General features: G+C 43.4%; 1 protein-coding gene and 1 long non-coding RNA gene across 2 annotated transcripts in view; one reads left to right on the top strand and one right to left on the bottom strand.

Annotated features, from left to right (window-relative positions):
* The window catches only part of CNTNAP2 (contactin associated protein 2), a 2149916-nt gene that overhangs the window by 2068757 nt on the left and 58176 nt on the right, over positions 1 to 22983 (top strand). The gene's annotated exons all lie outside the window — the stretch shown is intronic.
* LOC149127616 (uncharacterized) lies at positions 3872 to 11599 on the bottom strand. The gene is made up of 3 exons (XR_016231294.1): positions 11399 to 11599; positions 8672 to 8844; positions 3872 to 4298 (listed from the first exon to the last, which is right to left on the bottom strand). It is a non-coding gene; the product is annotated as an uncharacterized LOC149127616 (long non-coding RNA).

Below are 22983 nucleotides of genomic sequence, written 5' to 3'. Positions count from 1 at the left end.
GATTCACAGTTCATTAGTACCAGAGACCACACTGTGCAGAAAAAATAATGGCAATTTAAGAAGTGATAATGTGGACAGGGGTCTGGAAGGGGAAGTTTAAAGCACAAATTCAACACAAGTACAGGAAGGCAGTGCTTCCATGTAGCCCCAATAATCCTAACAAAATACCTAAATTCCCAAGGGGCTGTAAAACTTGCTTTTATTTTGACAACGATGTTTCCTCATAGTAGATTTGACCAGCATCACAAGTCCTATTTTATCCTCCCATCATTAGGAAATAGAGTATCCCCCTCTTACCTATGCTTCACTTTTTTTTTTTTAATATTTTTTTTGACAGGCAGAGTGGACAGTGAGAGAGAGAGAGACAGAGAGAAAGGTCTTCCTTTTGCCATTGGTTCACCCTCCAATGGCCGCCGCTGGCCAGCGCGCTGCGGCCAGCGCACCGCGCTGATCCGATGGCAGGAGCCAGGTACTTATCCCGGTCTCCCATGGGGTGCAGGGCCCAAGGACTTGGGCCATCCTCCACTGCACTCCCGGGCCACAGCAGAGAGCTGGCCTGGAAGAGGGGCAATCGGGACAGAATCCGTTGCCCTGACCGGGACTAGAACCCGGTGTGCCGGCGCCTCAAGGCAGCGGATTAGCCTAATGAGCCGCGGCGCCGGCCCTATGCTTCACTTTTACAGTTTCAATTCCCCGTGGTTAACTTCAGTCTGAAATATTAAATGGAAAATCCCAGAAGCAATTCATGAGCTGTAAATTGCATGCTGTTCTAAGTAGCATGATGAAATCTAATGCCGTCCCACTCCAGCCTGCATAGGATGCGAGTCATTCCTTTGCCCTTCGTGTCCACACTTGATACACCACCTGCCCATGATCCACTGAGCCATCTCAGTTATCAGATCCACTTCTCACAACATGGCTACGTGGTTATGATTGTTCTGCTTTATTTTTAGCTTTGTAGTTATTCTATCACGGTGCCTACTTTATCAATTAAAGCTCACCACAGCTAGGAATGTACAAGAGAAACAGAGGACTGTAACGTATACTCAATAGGATTCAGCAGCATCTGCTTGGGGTCTTGCCAACCAGCTCTGCAGATAACGGGGGACACCTGTATTGATTTGATCTGTCAGAACACCCCCTTCGGAATTCAAGTATTTTGTTAAGATTATTGGGGTTACATGGAAGCACTGCCTTCTAGTACTTGTTGTGTTGAATCTGTGCTTTAAACTTCCCCTTCCAGACCCCTGTCCACATTATCACTTCTTATTGCCATTATTTTTCCTGCACAGTGTGGTCACTGGTACTAATGAACTATAAGTCTCCAGCCCTGCACAGCCATCGTGTGGGGCTTCAGCTCCTACCTAGTCCTTTCTGCTCTCCTTATAAACTTGCCATCCTAGGGTCATTTGGCTACTGGTTTTGTGCCTGCTGACTAGCTACTACAGAAACTACATAACTTACAGTCAGGAATGTGGATTAGAATACAGAGGAAATGAAATTTCCACATAGGTTAACTTTTTCCCCATGAAACATTGCCCTTCTTTGTAATCAACTACCTTTTATGCCTCTTACGTTAACTTTTTAAAGTATCATTATAAGGCCTGTCCCGTGGCTCACTAGGCTAATCCTCCGCCTTGCAGCGCCGGCACACGGGGTTCTAGTCCCCGTCAGGGCAACGGATTCTGTCCCGATTGCCCCTCTTCCAGGCCAGCTCTCTGCTGTGGCCCGGGAGTGCAGTGCAGGATGGCCCAAGTCCTTGGGCCCTGCACCCCGTGGGAGACCAGGAGAAGCACCTGGCTCCTGCCATCGGATCAATGCGGTGCGCCGACTGCAGCACGCCAGCCGTGGCGGCCATTGGAGGGTGAACCAATGGCAAAAGGAAGACCTTTCTCTCTGTCTCTCTCTCTCACTGTCCACTCTGCCTGTCAAAAAAAAAAAAAAAAAGTATCATTATAAGCTGTGGTCTGTCATGGAATAGACTCAACTTTTTTTGTTCAACCATAATTCATCCTTTTTGAATTCTCTCTGCCTGCCTCGCTGCTCACTCTCTCTCCCTCCTTTCTCATAATCTCAAATCATCAAAACTTAGCCAGCAGGAATTCCTGTAACTTGACTTCATCCTTCTTTTTAGAATTTTATAATGACTTCCCACATTCTTTAAAAAAATGTTTGCCTTTTTTTAATAACAAGATGATCCAGGCTTATTCCAATTTGTTTTTGTTTTATTGCCTGCAAAATATGGAACCAGCTCCTCTCTCCACAAGTAGCAGAGAATAATATTGAAGTCCAAACTCTGGGCACTAGGAGTAACTAAGAGAATTCATGGTTAAGTAAATAATGCTGCTGTTTGATCATATTTACAATGACAGAGATGAGAAAAAAGTTTTTAATGTCATAGGTTCATGATGACTTTTTTCAAATAAAATTACATATTACTGAATTCTACTTTTCTCAGAATATGTGATTGCATTGGCTACTGAGACATTTTTAAATCATTTTTCCTAGCCTTTCTGATTAGAAAAATTACACTGGGAGATTTCTTATACCCAACTCTGTTAGAATCCCAACCCGTGTGTGCCTCACAGAAGGTGTATGTCCCAGTACATATGTACACAAGGGGATTTGTTTGAAGCAGTAGATTGTTTCCACTTACCTAGCACTGATGGTCATTATGTGTTGTATTTTGTTGTCCCACCCCAAATGAGTTAATAAAGCTGTGGCCCTTCATTGATTTTTTTTGTTTATACTTCTGAGTGAGGTACACTTATATAACAATTTATACCTTTTCAACAAATCCCAAAATTACTGGAAGGGATGAAATGATAAAGATCAGAGTGTAAGTACATTAAAAAGACAGTAATCAATCAACAGAAAAAATCGATAGAACTAGAAATTGGTTTTCTGAAAAACAAAAGCAACAAAAATTTAAGTAAATTAAGAAACAAAGAGGGAAGATTCAAATACATCATATATGATAGAGAAGACATTCCACTTAACATCCCAGAAATACAAAGAATCGGAAGAAACTGCTGTGAACAATTATGCACCACCCTACTGGATAACTGAGAAGAAATGGATAAATTCCTAAAAATGTACTGCCTGGTAAGAACTCAGCATGAAGAAATAGAAAGTCTGAGCAGGTCAATAAAAAGTAACAAGACTGAATCCGTAGTAAAAAGTCTCTCATCAAAAAAAAAAAGCTCAGGAGGCCAGCACTGTGGTGCAGTGCTGTGCAGCACTGTGGAGAACAGGATGGAGCTACTGCTGCCTTTGGCTTGGCTCAGCCCTGGCTGTTGCAACCATTAGGGAATGAACCTCCCTCTCCCTCTCCCCTCTCCCCTCTCCCCTCTGCCCTCTGCCCTCTCCCTCTCCCTCTCCCTCTCCCTCTCCCTCTCCCCTCTCCCCTCTCCCCTCTCCTCTCTCCCCTCTCCCTCTCCCTCTTCATATGTGTATGTATTTGTAACTCTGCCTTTCAAATTAATAAGAAAAAGAAAAGCTCAGGACCTGATAATTTTACTGCTGAATTCTACCAAACATTTAAATAACTAATGCAAAAAAAAAAAAAAGAACTAATGCCAGTCCTTTCCAAACGCTTCCAAAAAATTGAAGAGGATGGGATACTTCCAAGCTAATTTATGAGGCCAACATTACCTGAATACAAAAGTCAGACACCAACACTGCAAAAAAAGAAAACTACAGGTAAAATCCCTAATAAGCATAGATGTTAAACCCTCAACAAAATACCAGGAAACAGAATTGAACAGCATTTTTAATGGACAATTTACCATAATCAAGTGTAATTTATCCCAAGGATAAATGATTCCAATGATGATTCAATATACATAAATCAGTAAATGTGATAGATAACCATATGACCAAAATGAAGGACAAACACTATATGACCACCTTAGTAGGGGTAGAAAAGACACTTGACAAGATTGAACTTCCTTTCATGATAAAAGCTTTAGGGCAAGTGTTTAGTGCAATGGCTAAGATGCTGCTTGGGATGTCCACATCTCACATGAGAGTGCTGGGTTGACATCTGGCTCAGCTTCCAGTTCCAGCTTCCTGTGAATGTGCACGCTGGCCGCAGGCGATAGCTCGAGCACTTGATCTCCACCACTCATGTGAAAGACACAGATGGAGTTCTAGGTCGCTGGCTTTTGCATGGCCCAGCCCCAGCTACTGCAAGCCTTTCGGGAATGAAGCAGCAGGTCCAAGATCTCTGCCTATTTGTCTGTCTTTCTCTATTCCTGTGTGTGTGTGTGTATGTGTATGTGTGCGTGTCCCTCTGCCTGTCAAAAAAAATGAAAATTATTTTTAAAAGATAGCAAATTGGGTATAGAAAGTATGTACCTACACACAATAAAGGTCATATATGACAAGTTCAAAGCTAACATACTCAGTAAAAAGTTGAAAGGTTTTTCTCTAAAATCAGAAAGAACCTGAGGATGCCCAGTCTCACCACTTCCATTCCATGAGTACTGAATGTCTTCACCAGAACAATTAAGCAAAACAGACAGAAATGAAAGTCATACAAATTAGAAAGGAAGAAGTTAAACTGCCTCTGTTTGCAGACAATATAATCTTACATAGAGTAAATCCTAAAGACTCCACCAAATACTGTTTGAGTGTTTTTTTAAAGATTTATTTTATTTATTTGACAGGCAGAGTTAGAGACAGAGGTCTTCCATCTGCTGGTTCACTCCCCAGTTGGCTGCAATGTCAGGAGCCGCACTAATCCGAAGCCAGGAGCCAGGAGCTTCTTCCGGGTCCCCCATGTGGGTGCAGGGTCCCAAGGGCTTGGGCCATCTTTTACTGCTTTCCCAGGCCATAGCAGAGAGCTGGATTGGAAGAGGAACAGCCGGGACTATAACCAGCGCCCATATGTGATGCTGGCGCTTCAGGCCAGGGTGTTAACCCTCTGAGCCACAGCGCTGGCCCCTGTTTGAGTTTTTAAAAACATTTACCAAAATAGCAGGATACAAAGTCAGCAATGTTTCTATATAATAACAATGAATTTTCCAAAAAGGAAATCAAGAAACCAATCCCATTTACCATAGCTATAAAAGATAATAAAATACTTAGGAATAAATTCAACCCTCTTCAGTAAATGGTGCTGGGACAGCTAGATATCCACATGGAAAAGAATGAAATTAGACCTTTGTCTTGTATATATACAGAATCAACAAAATGAAGACACAGGGGCAGGCATTAGTCTTGGTATTTAAGGCCCAACTTGAGGGGCCAGTGTTGTGACATGACAGGCTAAGGTGCTGCCTGCAAGGCCGGCATCCCATCTGGCTGCTCCACTTCTGATCCAGCTCCCTGCTAATACACCAGGGAAAGCAGTGGAAGATGCCTCAAGTTCTTGGACCCCTGTACCCGTGTGGGAAACCAGGATGAAGCTCCTAACTCCTGGCTTCCGCCTGACCTAGCCCCAGCTGCTGTGGCCATTTGGGGAGTGAACTAGCAGATGGAAGATTCTCTCTCTCTCTCTCTCTCTCTCTCTCTCTCTCTCTCCCTTTCCAATAAAGTGAAATGCATTTTAAAAAAAAATCCAGCTTCATAACCCCACATTCCGTGTTAGTCTAATCCACTCCCAATTCCAGCTTCCTGCTACTGTGTACTCTGGGAGGAAGCAGGCGTTAGTTCAAGAAGTTGGGTACCTGTCATCCACATGAGTGATCTGAATTGAATTCCTAAATCCAGGATTCAACCTGACCCATCCCTAGCTGTGGCAGGTATTTGGGTAGTAACACTGTGAGTTGGAGATTCTCTCTCTCTCTCTCTCTCTCTCTCTAATAAATAAAAATTAATTAACTCAAATGAAGATACATATATGGCTAATAGGGTATATAAAAAATTCTGAAACTTGCTAAAAATCATCAGGAAAATACAAATTAAAACCACAGTGAGTACTACTTTATATCAGTTATAATGGCTAGCATCAAAAAAGACAAAAGATAAGTGTTGGTGAGAATATATGGAGAAAAGGGACTACTTATACATGATTGTTGGGGATATAAATTAATACAACCATTATGGAAAACAGTATGGAGTTTCCTGAAAAAATTAAAAATAGAACTACAATATGACCCAATCCCACTCCTGGGTATATATCCAGGAGAAATGTAGTCAGTGGGTTAGAGACATCTGCACTCCCGTGTTTGGTGCAACAGTATCCATAGTAGCCTAAGCATGGAATCAATCTAAGTGTCCATCAATGTATGAATGGATTTTTAAAATGTGCCATATGGTGTATTACTGAGCCCGGCTATTTGCACACCAAGAATGAACCTGGAGGAGATTATATTGTGAAATAATACAGGCACAGAAAGATAAACATGGCATGATTTCACTTTTGTGTGGAATGTAAAGAAGTTGAAATCATAGAAACAAACAGTACAGTGGTGGTTCAGAGGCTGGAGAGTGCTGGGATTGGAGAGGTTTTAGTCAAAAGACACAAAATTGGGGCCAGCGCTAAGGTGCAGTGGGTTAAAGTACGGTCACAAGGGTTGGCATCCCATAGGGGCGCCAGTTCAAATCCTGGCTGCTCCATTTAGGATCCAGCTCCCTGCTAATGTACCTGGGAAAGCAGTGGCAGGTGGTTCAAGTCGTTGGGCCCCTGCACCAACATGGGAGACCCAAAAGAAGCTCCTGGCTCCTGGCTTCAGCCTGTTCCAGCTCTGGCCACTGCTGCCATTTGGGAAGTGAACCTGCAGATGGAAGATCTCTCTCTCCCTCTTTCTCCTTCTCTCTCCCTCACTCTCCCTCTCTCTCTCCTCTGTAACTCTGACTTCCAAATAAAATAATAAATAAATCCTTAAAAAAGATACAAAATTTCAGCTAGACAAGAGGAATAAGTTCAAGAGATGCACTGCACAGCAGTGACTGTAGTTAACAATGAAATGTTATCTATATAAAACTGGCTGAGGGAAAATTTTAAGTGTTTTCACTAAAAAAACAAGTATGTGAAGTAATGCATATGTTAAATCGCCTGAGTTAGCATTCCACAATACACACGTGTGTGCATATATACATATATGTGTATACATACAATTATATGTGCACAATTACATATATGCACATAAATGTATATAGGTACACTCATAAATATTATATGTGTTTTGATAAGTAAAAATTATGAATGTATAAAAATTATATAAGTGGACTTATATATGTACAATTATGTAAGTATCATTTTTAGGATTTTTTAACTTTTATTTAATGAATATAAATTTCCAAAGTACAGCCTATAATTTTTACTTGTCAAAACACATTCTTATTATTCATTTATTTAGAGCAGAAATTTCTCTTTCAATGGTTTAGTTCAAAATGCCCTCAAGGGCTAAGGTTAAGCCAGGCCAAAGTTGAGAGCTGGAAAATCCATCCAGGTCTCCCACATGAGGGGCAGGACCCCAGCACCTGGGTCATCACTAGGATCTACACTAGCAGAGCTGACGGCAGAGCCAGTGCCAGGAATTGAACCAAAGCACTCCAAGGTAGGACACAGCGTCTTAACCACTGGGCCAAATGATTGCCCCTTTAATTAAAAAATGGAATGTTACTTTTCCATAACTTCTCTTTGGAATAGTGCCCTTGTTCTCAAAATTGACAAGCCATGAATTGAGGATGAAGTTATGTGATTTTGCATATGTGGTTCAGAGAAGGTAATACATACAAAACAAAAGCAGGATGTGTAAAAAAGAATTTTCTTTAGATTAAATAAAGTAAGAAATAGAAGTGCTTTCTCTTCTAAGGGAACATTGATATTTAAAGAAACAGAAAGGAACAAAGTTGGAAAGGGTTCGTTCTCCACCGTTTTTATGGTTTTCATCTTAAATGATTTTAACTCATCCCATTTGTTGGCATGTCTGTTGCATCTCACTTTGAATTGTTTCCACCGAACATCTCCATGGATCTGAGACACTACAAGCAAAGGAGAAAGTCTGAGCTAACTGGTGGGGAGGTGATGCATTATGGACACAGTGGAAGTAAAAGACTAGGCTTAAAGGCCCGGGATCCAGATCAGACAATTGCCCTCAGGTTCCAGAGACATAAAAATGAAGCATTTACATTTATCAGGTAGGAGGTAATTTGCTGAGATCCTACCACAAATTCAAAAGAAACGAGGCATAGGGGTTTCACATGGCAGTTAAGACACAACTGTGGATGCACACCTCCCACCTTAGAGTGTCTGGGTTCAAGCTCTAGCTCCAGCTCCTGATTCTGGATTTCTGCTGATGCACACCCTAGGAGGAGCAGGTGATAACTGCTTGGGTCCTTGCCTCCCACATGGGAAGCCTGGGTGGAGTTCCCAGCCCCGGGCTTCTGCCTCGCCCAGCCCCAACCATTGCTGGGATTTTGGAGTGAGCCAGCAGATTGGGGAGTTTCTGTCTGTCTGTCATCCATCTCTTGCTGTTTCTCTGCCTTTCAAATAAAGAAAATAAATAAACAAAAGATGCAGATGGATGCAGACATGTTAATAATCCCATCATGGCCTGGGAGTCTTAGTTTGCTAATATTTAACTGAAAATAGTACATGCACAAGAAAAACACAGTAAACTTGCACAGGCTCTGCTCTGGACCTGGAGACCCGGTCAGCTTAACTTCCTTGGGAAAATGGTTTTCCTAATTCTCACACGACATCTGCTTAAATACTGACCAATGAAAGCAAATGCTGTATTGTGTTTGACAGGAGAAGAATGTCCTTATTTTCCATTTAGCTTGGTGAACACAGACAGCATCCATCCACAAAGGAAATGCATCAGGTGTTTCCATCTTAACGAATGGCACAGTTCCAAGAAGGCAACGAGCCAGGAGAGCGCTACAGCCTCCCTGAAAAAAAAAATGGGGAAACTCATTGTGCTTTGCACTTGGCTTGGAAGGCTGAAAGCACAGGCAGGTGGTCTCCACAGAGGCTGCAAATCAAGAACACGTTGGAGCTCAAGAGAAGGCTGAGTGCACACGGAGTGAGCCAGCGACCCCTGCTCTCACGAGGCACTGAGGCCTCACCGCCCAGCCCCAAATCCAACAGCTGCAAGAAAAGAACTTTCAGAACATTTCACTGTGGTTTAAAAATTCTTCACTGCAAGTACGCCCAGCTATGTTCTCTTGATGTACCTCCAATTTCTCAAGAAGGCATAAACTGGCCATGCTGGGGCTGCTACTTCCCTGTGTGCTTTGATTAACACAGGGAGAAGAGAACAACAGAAGGCAGATTCAGTCCCTGCTGATGAAAGAGCTTGTTCAAGAGCCTGTGAATGATTTATTAGATATGCAAAGAGGGTCGCAAAGAAGAAAGACTCGCAGTATCAATTTTTTAAAAATCAAGCTCCGTTTCATGTGTCCACCTCCTGACAACACAGATAAACAGGTTAATTGATAATACTCCACATCTTCTTAAACTCAGCAATTTGTTCCAGTTATCATACTTTCTAAATAGAATAAAACACGGTGACACTCATTAATAACATACATGGTGTTTAGATAAAAAAAAATAAGTAGCACAGTCTACATGCTTCAAATACAAAGATGGAGGGTGTATGAACGGCAATGCTGGGTAGCTTTTTTGATGAAGCATTTTCCAGACTGGGATATCTTAGAGCTCCGTTAGGAAAAGAAGAAAAAGGAGAAGCCGAAGTTAAGTCCTGTGGTCAAGCGTGCACACCAACACCCATGATCTACTGCTTTCACAGAGTCTCTAGGCACCCTGGGTCTTGCTGGAGAGACACTTGGTTAACATTCTTCAATCTAGCATTTCTTATAAGTAAGTGACTACAAACACCTTTGTTGATATGCTAACCATTGGCATCTCCCAGGAATTAGTATTCTATGGAACATATTTAGTAAATAAAAAAATCTAACCAAACTATATACAGTGGGAAGAGTTCCAATGTCATGTGGCCTTTAACAGCTAATACATTTGAAAGACGTCCAGCATAAAAGGGAAAGTGAGATGTCAGGAACCCTGGGCCCTGGGTTCTGCCCTCTTGTTCATGCCTGGATTTCACGGGTGACGCAGAGACGAGCTCACCTGACCCAACTGATCAGCTCGACAAGTGGGTAGGAGAATGCAGGTGGGCTGCCTGATGCCCATCAATAGCTCCCATTCTCCATCTGGAGACAGTCACTGGAAATGTGTGTAGTAAAAATGCTTTCAATAAGATTATTTTAATTACACAGAAACTGGTTGTGGAGGGAAATGATTGAAAGTGCAGAGTTTGGATTCAGATAGACTTTCTCTGCGAAGGAATCCCTCTAAGTCTCAGCCACCTCAGCTGCACAGGGGAATAATAACAGCACCTTATGGGGGAGCTGGCTGAGTATGAAACTCAGAGAAATGCATGACTGCCTAGCACAGTGAATGACACACAGAAAACTGCTGATAAATATTGGCTGTTGTCCCATGTCATCACTTTCCTTACAAACGAAGATGAAAATGTCTCTTGCAGATGGGGGGAGTAATGAGTATGCCCACAAGATCTGTAGCTGGTGGAGCTCACTGGGTTGTGCTTAGAGAGCCCTCCAGGTGGCTGTGTGGACCATGACCTGCAAGGGCAGGAGTAGAGCCAAAGAGATGAGAGTAAGGGGGACAGAGAACAGGCCAGGACCTGAGTGACATTTGAGCTGGAATCCACAGGTTGGCACCTGATTTTACATAGGCATGCAAGGTATGGCTCAGACTAGACCCTACAGCATTATAGTGTGAATAGGATGCCACCGAGAGAAGCCAGCGTGGGGATACCGCGTTTGGTGTTGCTCTGTTATAAGCTCTGCAGCCTGACCCACTGGCAGGCCCTGGGGCATTTGGGCACCAGTTCTAGTAGAAGTGGGGTTGGAAGTCTGCGCTGGAGGCATGGATGGGATTACTAAATGGAAAACAGAGATCCCGCCGAGAGAGAATACCCATCCACAGACAAAAGGGCAGAGTGGCAGGCCGGGGCCCTGAGGAATGGAAGGCTGTAGAAAGGGGTCTGAGGCTGCCACCACTGAGCTGGACTAAGGCTAACGTGGCAAGAAGAGAACCAAAGATACTGCGCCCCGAGCTTGGGTAAACAGAGAAATCAAGGATAAAGGCCGCGGGCCAAGCCTCTGAATGCCCTCCCTCCCGCACCAAGGACTAAGCCCGAGGTCTCACTCCCCGCGGAGGACCAGGGAGAAGCCAGCTTGGCGGCCACTGTGCAGCCTCGGCTGCGGGAGGCGGCCGTGTCCTTCTGCATCAAAGCCCATGAGCCGGCTGGGCTCAGTGTCTGCGGGGTTCGCCAAGCCCTCCCTGCTCATCCAAACCTAAATGGGGAGCGAGGCGCGAAGCCTTGGCAGACGCTGTGCGCTGTCCTTGGGAAGCCTCTGATCTGGCTGCACCAGCGACAAGAAGGAATGTCATGTTTACCCTCCAAAAAGTGCGAAGTAACGCAGCTTCCACAATTAGCCAGGCTGCTCGTAAGCGATCCCAGAGGGACGCAGACTCCAAAACTGAGTTTACAAAGCGTCCGTGGAATAGATGATCTGCATCGAGAACAGCTGAGACGCGCGTTGAAAGGCTGCGATTCCTGGGCTCAGGACAGAGTGATCCGAAATAGCTGGGCTGGGGCTCGGCGAGCTGCACTTTAGCAAGCCCTGCAAATGATGCTAATGCTAACCAAAGTGTGCGAGCCATTGATTTCGCAAAAGAGTAGAGTATCAGACTGAAATGTGCAGAAAAGAGCACCACCTGGGAGACATAATCCACAGGAAAGCCTACGTTTTGACTCATGGTGAATAATCCTTAGCAGGACTGCTATGCTTTGCGAAGACTAATCAAGCCTGGTCTCTCCGTTTCCAAATGATTTCCGTGAAGCTGTGCCCCCTTCCTGCTCCGACTTTCTGATTAATACACAGCGGAATGCTTGATAGTACTTCAAGCGTGCGAAGCAGAGCAGGAGCAAATTTCCCGTGCATTTTCTTCAAAGAAAGATAGTTTGAAATCTAGTATTAAAAGGAAAAGTCACGAAATAGTTTAACCTTTTTTCATAGGAAGCAGTGAGTTGTTTTTGCACTGTTATTTTTATTAAGCACTTTTCAATTTATACTTCATTTTCCTCGAGGATAAAAATTGACCCTCTTTTCCACTTGAAAATATCAGTATCAAAATTCATTGTCACAGGAAACTTTAGGATTATCTGATTTCCATTAGAGGAGAAATGGCAACAATTTATGTTCCACTATGTTATCCTAACCTTGTCTCCTCGTTTATCAAGATTCCTAAACTGAACATCTTTCTACATGGATCTGCGTATGCTGGTAGTGAAATGGAAATTGTGGCTGAAAAGGTTACTACCAGATAATTATTATAGGATATATATGGACTATGGCTATACAGATAATTTGGGTATTATTTAGCCATAAGCAAGAATGAAATATTGGCATTTGCAGCAAAATGGATAGAAGTGAAGACTATTATGCCAAATGAAACAAACCAGACACAGAAAGACAAATGCCACATGTTCCCTTTCATCTATAGACGTTTTTTAAAAAGTCCATCTGAACTTAGAATAGTAATTCCTAGAGGCTAAGAAGGATGCAGGGAGGTGAAATAGAGTGAGGTTGCACAATGGATACCAAACGTTGCATGGTACCCTCCTAAGTGCACAGATATTACATGCTAACCAAACCTTTTGAAAATAAATATAGACCATAGATATTGATATAGTCACCCCCACTCTTTGTTGATACTCAAAATCGTACCTTTGGAGACTCATTAATTTGGATCTTAAAGGCATTTCAATCTTCAAGAAACCCTCATTAAAATAATTTTAAAAATAGGAGCAAGTATTCATTAATTCACTATCTGCCACCCTCCTAGGAAGGTTTGGTTGATAAATAGGTGACAGCAGCCTGGAGACAGGTGAAGCTGGAGGCACATCAAGGGAATGAGGGCTGTGAGAGGCAGAAGAGCATGCAAAGCAAACAGCACCTCTCACATTCCCCAAGACCCCAGGGGAGGTTCTCCCTTCATAGGACAGCCAGTGCTCAGAAGGCAAGCCAAACCGCCAAGGACTTATCCTCACTGAACACCGAGGCACACACCATACCAACACCCTGCCCTCCTGGAAAAGGTCAAGATCGTAATAGGACTAAAGTAATCCTTAGCCAACAGAGGACCAATCTGGTCCAATGCCTGACCTTCCTTTAATATGAAGCTACTGGTGATAACAAAGCTGGAGAATGCCATCCGCTGGCCAGATCCATGCTCCAAGAATTCAGAGCAGAGTTGCAAGCTACAGATCAATGGTTGATCATGATAAAATGTCTTCATGAGATATTGCAGCATGACCTTGATTCATATGGGAAAATTAAAATCTTGTCACATGATCCATGGACACCTGGATTGAACACATTGTGCTCAATTGCACATTTTCAGACAACTTTTTATGAGTCCAGGGCATTAGGAAGCTGAACCATCCCAATCAATTCAGAACAACTGGCCTCTCTAGCAGTTACACTCTACCTAAGAGCTGCTAAGCCCCTCTCAGTGTGTCACATGCAACCAGAAAATGTATGATTTAAACTCAGCTTGATGTCATTTGAAAAAAATAAGCAGGTGCTTTTGGGAAGGTATATCAGAGATTTTGAAATAAAAAATTCATAACAATATCTTGAGTGTTTTATCACATGAGATCATTTTTAAGCTACTTTTTCTAAACTGTATTAAATATTACTGATATAACAACAAGGAGCAACTGGTCAACCAGCAACTCTATCTCTGTGGAAATTAGCCTTTAGACATCTTCCTTTCCTGCTAGATGCACAGCTCCTAAATGGGTGGACCCAAGGTGGTAGGTTTCATTCATTCAACAATGTCTAGTGAGTCTAGGTGCCAGAAACAGTGAAGAAAGAAGCAAAGTGATTAGACATGTGCGGGTTACAGGCTAGTTCAAAATAAATAAGCCATGTATAAATAATGTATAAATAAACTTATGTATGAATAAATGTATAAATAAACTTGAAAATACATCAAACAAAAATGAAATTGATGTGTGACTGAGAGTGACTTCAGAATTTCTTCTTTGAGTAGCTGGCCTTGGCTCTTAGTGCTGCTCAAAGTTGACCATGCAGCCTATGGGTGTCATTCTAGGCAGAAGGAGCAGATCCTGAGGCCAGAACAAGCTTGAGACTTTGAGGAATGGAAAGAATATTGGTGTGCCTGTGGTCCAGAGAGCAAAAGGGCAAGCAGAGTAGGGTGAAATCAGAAGCAGAGTCAGAACTAGGAGATCATCGGATGCTATAACGTCTATGAAGTCCAGGGCTGTGCCTGACATATGGTAGGTTCTTAGTGAAGGTATGAGACACAGCGTGGCGACTGTCTTCCCCCAGGACTCCTGTGCCTTTCAGAAAACTCTTCTGAATTTCCATTAACTGAAATTTGAATAGAAGGATCAAGTACCATTTTCAGGTGCACTTTTGGCACCAGGAATGCCCAGAACACAAGGCTCAGAATGCTACAGCGGCACCAGTTTCCAGTGTGCCTTGGCCATCAGTGCCATAAGAGTGTTTTCTAATAGACAAGGATGGGGAATGGGAAGGGTGGAGAATTGCTTAAAGAAAGGAATGAGGGGGCCTGCACCATGGCTCACTTGATTAATCCTCCACCTGTGGCACTGGCATCCCATATGGGCTCTGGGTTCCAGTCCTGGTTGCTCCTCTTCCAGTCCAGCTCTCTGCTGTGGCCCAGGAGGGCAGCGGAGGATGTCCCAGGTGCTTGGGCCCCTGCACTCTCATGGGAGCCCAGGAAGAAGCACCTGGCTCCTGGCTTCGGAGCAGTGTAGCTCTGGCCATAGCGGCCATTTTGGTGGTGAACCAATAGAAAGAAGACCTTTCTCTCTGTCTCTCTCTCACTAACTCTGTCAAATAAATAAAAAAAGAAAGGAATGACAGCAGCATTTTTTATGGAAAGAGCCCTGGTGTTACAGCCATGAGACCTAAGCTTAAAATGAAAATTAAGTGTTCAAACTAACCTTTTTTTTTCTATTTTAAAATTTTATTTAAGGAATACAAATTTCATGTATTTAATATATACAAATCTGGGGACATGGTGATTCTTCCTCCCATCTCCCTCCCTCCCATAATCCCACTCTTCTTCCTCCTCCCTCTCCTTGTCCCATTCTTATTTTGTACAAAGTTCAGTTTTCAGTTAATTTTATACTCATAAGATTAACCCCACACTAAGAGAGTTTGCTGAATAGTAAAAAGAAAAAAGAAAAAACAGAAACAAGATAAACATTGTTCCTCAACAGTCAAGACAAGAGATGTTCAAAGAAATCACATCTCAAGGTGTCAGTTTTGCTCCTATAGATTACATTTTATGTACTATATTAGTTACCACAGATCAGAGAGACCATATGGTATTTGTCTTTTTGTGACTGGCTTATTTTACTGAGTATAATGGTTTCAAGTTGCATCCATTTTCTTGCAAATGACAGGACTTCTTTTTTTTACTGCTGTGTAGTATTCCATAGTGTATATATACCAGAATTTCTTTATCCAGTCTTCAGTGGATATCTGAGTTGATTCCGTATCTTAGCTATTGTAAATTGAGCTGAAGTGAACATGGGGGTACAGGTCAGTCTTCCACATGCTGATTTCATTTCCTTTGGATAAATTCCCAGGAGTGGGATGGCTGGGTCATATGGTATGTCTCCATTCAGCTTTCTGAGATATCTCCATACTATCCCCCACAGTGGCTGTACCACTTTGTGTTTCCACCAAGAGTGGGTTAGGGTACCTTTCTCCTATACAATAACCTTTTTGTGACTCAGTTTCCTCAAATGAAAAATGGGGATGATAACACTTCAAGGGAGGTGAGGATTAACTGAGATAAAACTGCTTAGAACACGGAAAGGGCTGGATAGATTTTCTTTTAATTTTTTGACAGGCAGAGTGGACAGTGAGAGAGAGAGACAGAGAGAAAGGTCTTCCTTTGCCGTTAGTTCCCCTCCAATGGCCGCCTCGGCCAGCGCGCTGCAGCCAGTGCACCGTGCTGATCCGATGGCAGGAGCCAGGTGCTTCTCCTGGTCTCCCGTGGTGTGTAGGGCCCAAGCACTTGGGCCATCCTCCACTGCACTCCCTGGCCACAGCAGAGAGCTGGCCTGGAAGAGGGGCAACCGGGACAGAATCCGGCGCTCCGACCGGGACTAGAACCCGGTGTGCCGGCGCCACAAGGCGGAGGATTAGCCTAGTGAGCCATGGTGCCGGCTTTAAAAGTTTTACAAGTCACCAAGGCCACTGAAGCACCAAACCAAAGTGGGGTGTGTGTGTGTGTGCATGCACACGTGGTATTCTACTTGAGATGGAAGGTGAAAGATTAAGGAGAAAGTCAAGTGGATTGAAATCAGCAATAAAGCGACCATTCTCCAATACTAAATGTACTTGAAATTTATTCCCCTGCATCTGTAGGTAAATGTCCTTCTGTTCTAGAAACAATAAATCCCCATAAACTTCCCATAAAGTTTTGCAGAGGTGAAATGTGAGATTGGTTCCGTCAGAATCTATTCGGCGCTTTGTTTGTGCACCTTCCCATCTGAATTTTAAAGCCCTCGTTCTTTCTCTGGAGCCCCTAGCCCAGGAAAAGGTCAGAATGCAACATGTTTCAAAGCTGCTGTGCTCTGGGCGGCTGCCAGACTGTTGGAAATAATTGCTTTCAAAACCCAGATTATGCCACCATCTACTCAGTTGCAAATTAGCATAACCTACAGCACCATGCTGTGGCAGTTGGAACTTTAGCTTTTGCTTTTTGTTATCATCTAAATTCACTTTTAAACATATTGGGATGCTCCAGCAGCTCAATTCTGAACATGCAATCTTCCCCGTTGCTCTCAGTAACCTCAAAGGCAAGACAAAGAGACCAAAACTCCATTTTACACCTTGAAATGTCAAAGCGGGAATTATGAGTCTAATCAGAAATCGGCCATCCCGAATTTCATTGTAATAATTTATTTGATAGTTCATTATCCAGATGTGTACTTTTATACCACATCATGCTCGGTAAACATGAAGTGAGTTTCTACCATTGGGTCTGCAGTACCTCTTTATGCAGAGGAAAGCTGCGTGGTGGCCCACACAGACCCTCAGAGCAGTTTGCACAGCTTCCCGGGTCTACCGCACCCTGGAAGCCATCCTCAAGCAACGTCTCCTGGTGAGCACACTGCTCCTTATTCAAGACAGTCCCACAACCAGTTGCCACACAGGCCATCTGTTCTTTCCTTGTACAAATTCTCAGCATCCCACGAAACTGACACTGATCTATGTCAACTTGCTGGCTATCATGTAGTCTGCCTTGTATCTGCTTGGGCATGTAACACAAAGTGTGAAGACTCTTCAGTCATGTACAGTCTTAGTAATTGAGACTAGTTGCACCTAACCACAGACCAGTGTATGTTCTTTGTAGTCACTTTGAACTCCATTTTTTCCATCTTTACCCCCAGGGTGCTCTGTATCACAGGGCAGAAGCAGCAACAAAGGAGAACAAAAGCAAAATGGAATCCATTTTGATGCACTATTTATTTTTCTATCATAAATTATTTTCACTAAGCAGCCCTATGGAATTTGTTTTCAGGCACTCTTTTGACAGTATTCTCTGCTTCCAGAGGATATGTGATTTGTAAAGAAACTGAAGCACATAAGAAAAATTCCAGATCAACTCCCTCACCCTGACATTCATAGAAGTCTCTGTTATTTTTCTGTTATTGTGGATAAATACAGGCTTTTTAAATCTTTTTAATAGTTATTTTATATTTTGAAATGCTTCTGAGTGATGGTGTTCCTTTAAGTCATTACAGCAGGGGTGGGCGTTTGTCTCAGCAGTGAAGTCACCACTTAGGACGCCCGCATCCCATATCAGAGATCTGGGTTCAGCTCCTGGGCTCTTTCTGATTCTAGCTTCCTGCTAATGTGTACCCTAGAAAGCATCAAGTAACAGCTCGAATGGTTGGATCCTTGACAGCCTTGTGGGAGACCATGATTGAGTTCCAGGCTTCTGTTTTCAGCCTGGCCCAGCCCAGGTTGTTGTGGGCACTTGTGAAGCAAACCAGCAGATGAGAGCTCTCTCTTCGCCTGTTTATCTGTCTCTGTCTCTCTGCCTTTTGAGTAAGTGTAATTCATTAATTAATATTTTTAAAATAATTACAACTAAGTGGAGAAGGACTGATTTTTTCCAATTTACAAATGAAAAAACAGAGGTTTTGAAAGGTTGCATCCATTTCCTCTGCTTGTGCACTTTGCCCCAATGGGTAGAATCCTGCTTTCCTGGTGCCCCTCTGAGACAGGGGAACAGGTTATTATCTCCAATAGGAAAACAACAGTAGCTATCAGGAGGATCCGTGGATCTTTATTTCCTGTAATGAAAAGAGCACGAAAAGGAAACTTTGATTTGTGTAACATAATTGTATGGAGCATATCAATCCATTACCCTGAGCGTAGAGCACTTTCTGATTCTCCCATGGGTCATTCTGCTACAATGGGTGGCTTTTTCCACAGCTTGCTCACCTAATGGATTTGATATAAAGTCTGTTTTTCTTTGGATGTGGGGCTCTGGCAGTTTTGTAGTCTATCAATACATAAAGGCTGCCTCCCGTTGCAGCCTGCCTTCTGTGCACGGCAGCTGAGGGTGCCTAAGTGCATCGCAGTCTTTAAAGTCGGCTATGACCATTCTTCATTACAACAGGACTGGCAATAAAGTGAGACTTAATGGCATTAGGCTATGAATTGCAATGATATGAAGAGAGGAAGGGATCAGAGGAAGCAGATCCACAGGGAGACATAGTAAAGATAGAAGTGATGTGCACAGGTTGGCAGTTGCCTGCCATTGTTGGTCCTGGCGGGGGACCCTGGGGCGGTAATGACAGCCACCTTATCAGATCTCGGAGAAGGGAAGTGTTGAAAATGCCTAAAAGCCAACATAATGCCAAACATAGGAAAACTTTGGTCTGTACCCTGTAAATAACTCTTCAACCCTACAGCCATCTAAGGTAGGCTTTGTAAATGGTCATGTCAGTGAATAATAATGGGTAGTGGGATTAGCAAACATCCCAATGATTTTAAGACACATTTTTTCACATCTTCAAAAGCACATATTGAATATCTGTGTTTCAAGATAGACATCATTGATAGAAGATGAAAAAAGCTATCTCTGCTCTCTGAAATATGCAGCCTAGCAAAGGAGAGGAACCCATGAAGCTAATTATAACATTGCAGTAAGTTGACTACAGTGATAAATTCAAGATGTGCTAGGGAAAGAGTACCACCCCTGGCCCACAGAGGGGTCGGAAGAGCTCTCCGGAGGTGGTAGTGCATGAACTGATTCTTAAATAATGAGTAGGAGAGGTGGATGGTGTGGCACAGCAGGTTAAGCTGCTGTCTGGGACACCTGAATCCCTGATCAGAATGCCTGGGTTCAAGTCCAACTCTACTGTGACCCAGCTTCCTGCTAATGCACACCCTAAGAGGCAGCAGATGATGACTCAAGTATTTGGGTCCCTGCCACCCACATGGGAGACCCAGATATAGTTTCTGGCTGCTGGCTTTGGTCAGGCTCAGCCCTAGCTATTGCAGGCTTTGGGAAAGTGAAGCAATGGATGGAAGATACCCTCTTGCTCCCCCTCCCCCTTCCCCCTCACTCCCTCCCCTCCCACTTCCCCTCCCCCCCTTACCCTCTCTCCCTCACCCACCCCCTCTCCCTCACCCCCCTCCCCCTACTCCCTCTCCCCCTACTCCCTCTCCCCATCCCTCTCCCTCTCCCTCTCTCCCTTTCTCACCCCAACCCCTCTCCTCCCCCTCCCCCACCCTCTTTCCCTTCCTCTCCCCTCCCCCTCCCCCTACTGCTCCCCCTCCTTCTCTCCCTCTCCCTCCCCTTCCCCCTTCTGCTCCCCCTCCCCCCTCCCTCTCTTTTATAAATAAAAATAATAAATAAACCTTTAAAAATGTTTAGGAATCAGGCCAAATGAGATGTGTAGAAGAAAAAGGTGAAGAAAAGAATAATCCAAAACATGAAGTAATGCAAATGAAGACATGGAATCCATGGTGGTAGCTGCAATTGCTGGAACAGCCACCAGGAGGCAGGCAGTGTGAGGAAATGAGACTGGTCTGGAAAGCAAACCTGGGGTTCCTGTGCCATGCCCAGAATCTAGCAATGTATGCTTCAGGCTCTTTGGAAGCACTGGAGGTTTGTGCAGGAAGGTGAAATGTGCAGTGTTGCATTTTAGATAGGTTCCTCTGTTGTCTTTGTGTAGGATGGGTGTAAGGTGGAAACAGAACCGTGTTAGGAGTCTGCTGTGGCACCTAGCCGTGAGAACATGGCCTGGGCCAAGGCAAGGAAAGCTAACAGAGAGCAAGGGACACTCTGTAGCATATTTAGGAAGTGCTGTAATCAGGCTGTGAGGATAGACTGGACACTGACAGATGTCTTCCAAGTTTCTGGCTTTAGGATGGGAAAACTTTACCTTCTAAAATGGAGAGTAGTGGAGAACACTGCAGGTAGAGTTAATTTGGAAGGAAAATATGTCCACTTTCAGACATTTAGAGTTTCAATGACCTATTAGGTAGCTGTCAAGCAAGAAATACATATTAAAACTTTAATGGTAGAGATATAATTATATGCATAAATTTGGAAATCACTAACCTGCTAGAAATCATGATATGGGTGAAATTACTCAGGAAAAGAGAGAAAAGTAGAACTATTCATTCCTGGGTCGCTGGAGCATTAAAAGACAAGCAGTCCCCAGAATGACCCTCCCATGGCAACCTCAGAGTAGTACAATATTTGTGAAATATGTTTAATATCGACCTGTATAGAGTGGACATAGATTTGTTCTACAGCCTCCACATGCAAGAAATATGACATAGTGGGTGTTTGTGGTTTTGGTTTTTGCTAAATCAAATACACCTTCCACACCTCCCTTCAATCTCATTTTTGTTGCAGCATGAGAATCAGTCTTATTGGTTCTTCTTTTTGAGAATCTGTCGCCTAGAAAGCTTCAGGACTTTCCTGAAAGAGAAATTTGAGTGAAGAACAGGAAGCCCCAAAGTTTTCATTCTACCTAGCTTTTCATTTCTCCACTTCTGGTGTTATTCGAATTATAAGGAACCTGGAACTGCTCATGACAGACTCAATAAAGAAAGCTTGAGGAATTAGGGACCTAATGTGGATGGCCAGAAGAGCTTTAGAAAAAAAGGTAGACTTGTTCCCCATCATGCAAACATGCAAACACACACAACTGTCCCAAGCACCCAAAGTAAAGTAAAATTACCCTCTTCGGTATCAATTATATATACCATTAACAGATTCAATATGTGTAGCCTCCATGATTAATTTGCACACCAGTTTACTCACACTCCTCCAGAACCAGGCTATCCATGGGCTCACACCAATACAAGAAGCTATCTAAGCACCAAAACTTCTAGGATTTCACCATCATATTCTTTTTGCTCACACACAGGCCCCATTCTATAATAAGGAAGCAACTCCCAGAGACACGCAGGTTGAAATATTTATATGGCTGGCTCCTCCCTGAAGTTTGTAATAATTATCCTTGGGGTTGCAATAGTGGAAAAGGCTTGCTGAGAGCAGCCAACTCAAATCCAAGGACAGTATCTAAACATGCAGCTCTTCATTTTGAGTTCAGCTTGCCCAGAAAAATGAGCCTTAACACCAAACAAAGCAACTCAAACCTAACCTGAATGTTCAAAAAGGTTTGATTAAAGAAGTAATTTTGTTCTATGCATAAAGAAACCTCTACAAATAAACTGAAATCTGCATGCAAATGAAGCCATCTGGCTTATTGATATAAATACCACCATCCCCTAATAAACAGTAGAATTCTTATTGCCTATGACTTAAATTTTAACCTTTGGATCACTAATAATGTCCAGAGTAATTAGTCTCTTCGAAGCTGGCGTTTACATTGGAAAGTGCTTATCATTTAAAGCACAAGCTATAGATGTGCTTCTCAGTGCTATGCCAGTTCCAAGCCCTTTGGTGGCCTAAGGAAAAGAGAGAGAGAATGGATAAGACCTTTTTGGCAACCAGAGCCACCTCAGGAGCCACACTCCTCACCAAACCACAGCTTAGAACACCCTCATATGGTCCTCTTCTTATGAGCCCAGTGAAAACCCCACCACCCGCTGTCTCCTCCCCTTTCTAACTACTGCTCCCCCATTTGGTGGAGGAGGAAGACAGCAGGGTTGAGGCTCAGCTTTCCCTCATACCTGTCTTTCACTCAGGCTGCTGTACAGGCAGCTGGGATGATGACCTGTTCAAAGGCAATGATTCCTATTGTTCGTGTAACTCTACCTTCTTAGCTTCCAGTCGCTCCTTTCATTAGATTTTCAGAATTTTATTTGATGGCCACTCTCCAAAACCATCTACCACTTTGCCAAGGCTCAACAATAATTCCCATTTGTGTTTCCTGAGTGGAATTATTTTTAAATATCAGTGAGGAGCTGAAGGAACAGGAATCAGACAGTAGGGAGCAGAAGAAAAAGGATGAACCAGTGATGGGCCAGCAGATTAAAGACATTGCCATCAGGAGCTTAGCTCAAGCCAACTGGGTGAGTCTTGCTGCTCCCAAGAAGAGCTCTGGTGGTCAAGCAGCCCCAGAAATAGACTCAGAGCTTGTATTCTGTTCTCTCTTTACAGAAAGAAGGCTCCTTTTCCATCCTTTCTTGCTAGCAGCCAAGTCTTTCCTTAGAGTGACTTCAAGTGATATCTAAAGCCATCCATTCAGTACTGATCTATAGCAGTTAATGATAATAATAATAATAATAGTGCTATTGCTCAGCACTCTGCCACATGCATGTTGTGGATTATCACCTGTGATCCTCACCACACCCTGGAAGAGAGGTTTCATTGTTGCTGCATTGAACAAATGAGGAATTGAGATTCTGGAAGATCAGGTCATCTGCCCTAAGTCACCCAACGGGTGGAAGTGGTCACACCGGAATGGA

This window comes from Oryctolagus cuniculus, chromosome 3 (assembly GCF_051225735.1).
Source record: "Oryctolagus cuniculus isolate XC-2025 breed Fujian yellow rabbit chromosome 3, ASM5122573v1, whole genome shotgun sequence".
Lineage (NCBI taxonomy): Eukaryota > Metazoa > Chordata > Mammalia > Lagomorpha > Leporidae > Oryctolagus > Oryctolagus cuniculus.
This window is presented reverse-complemented; position numbering and strand designations above follow the sequence as displayed.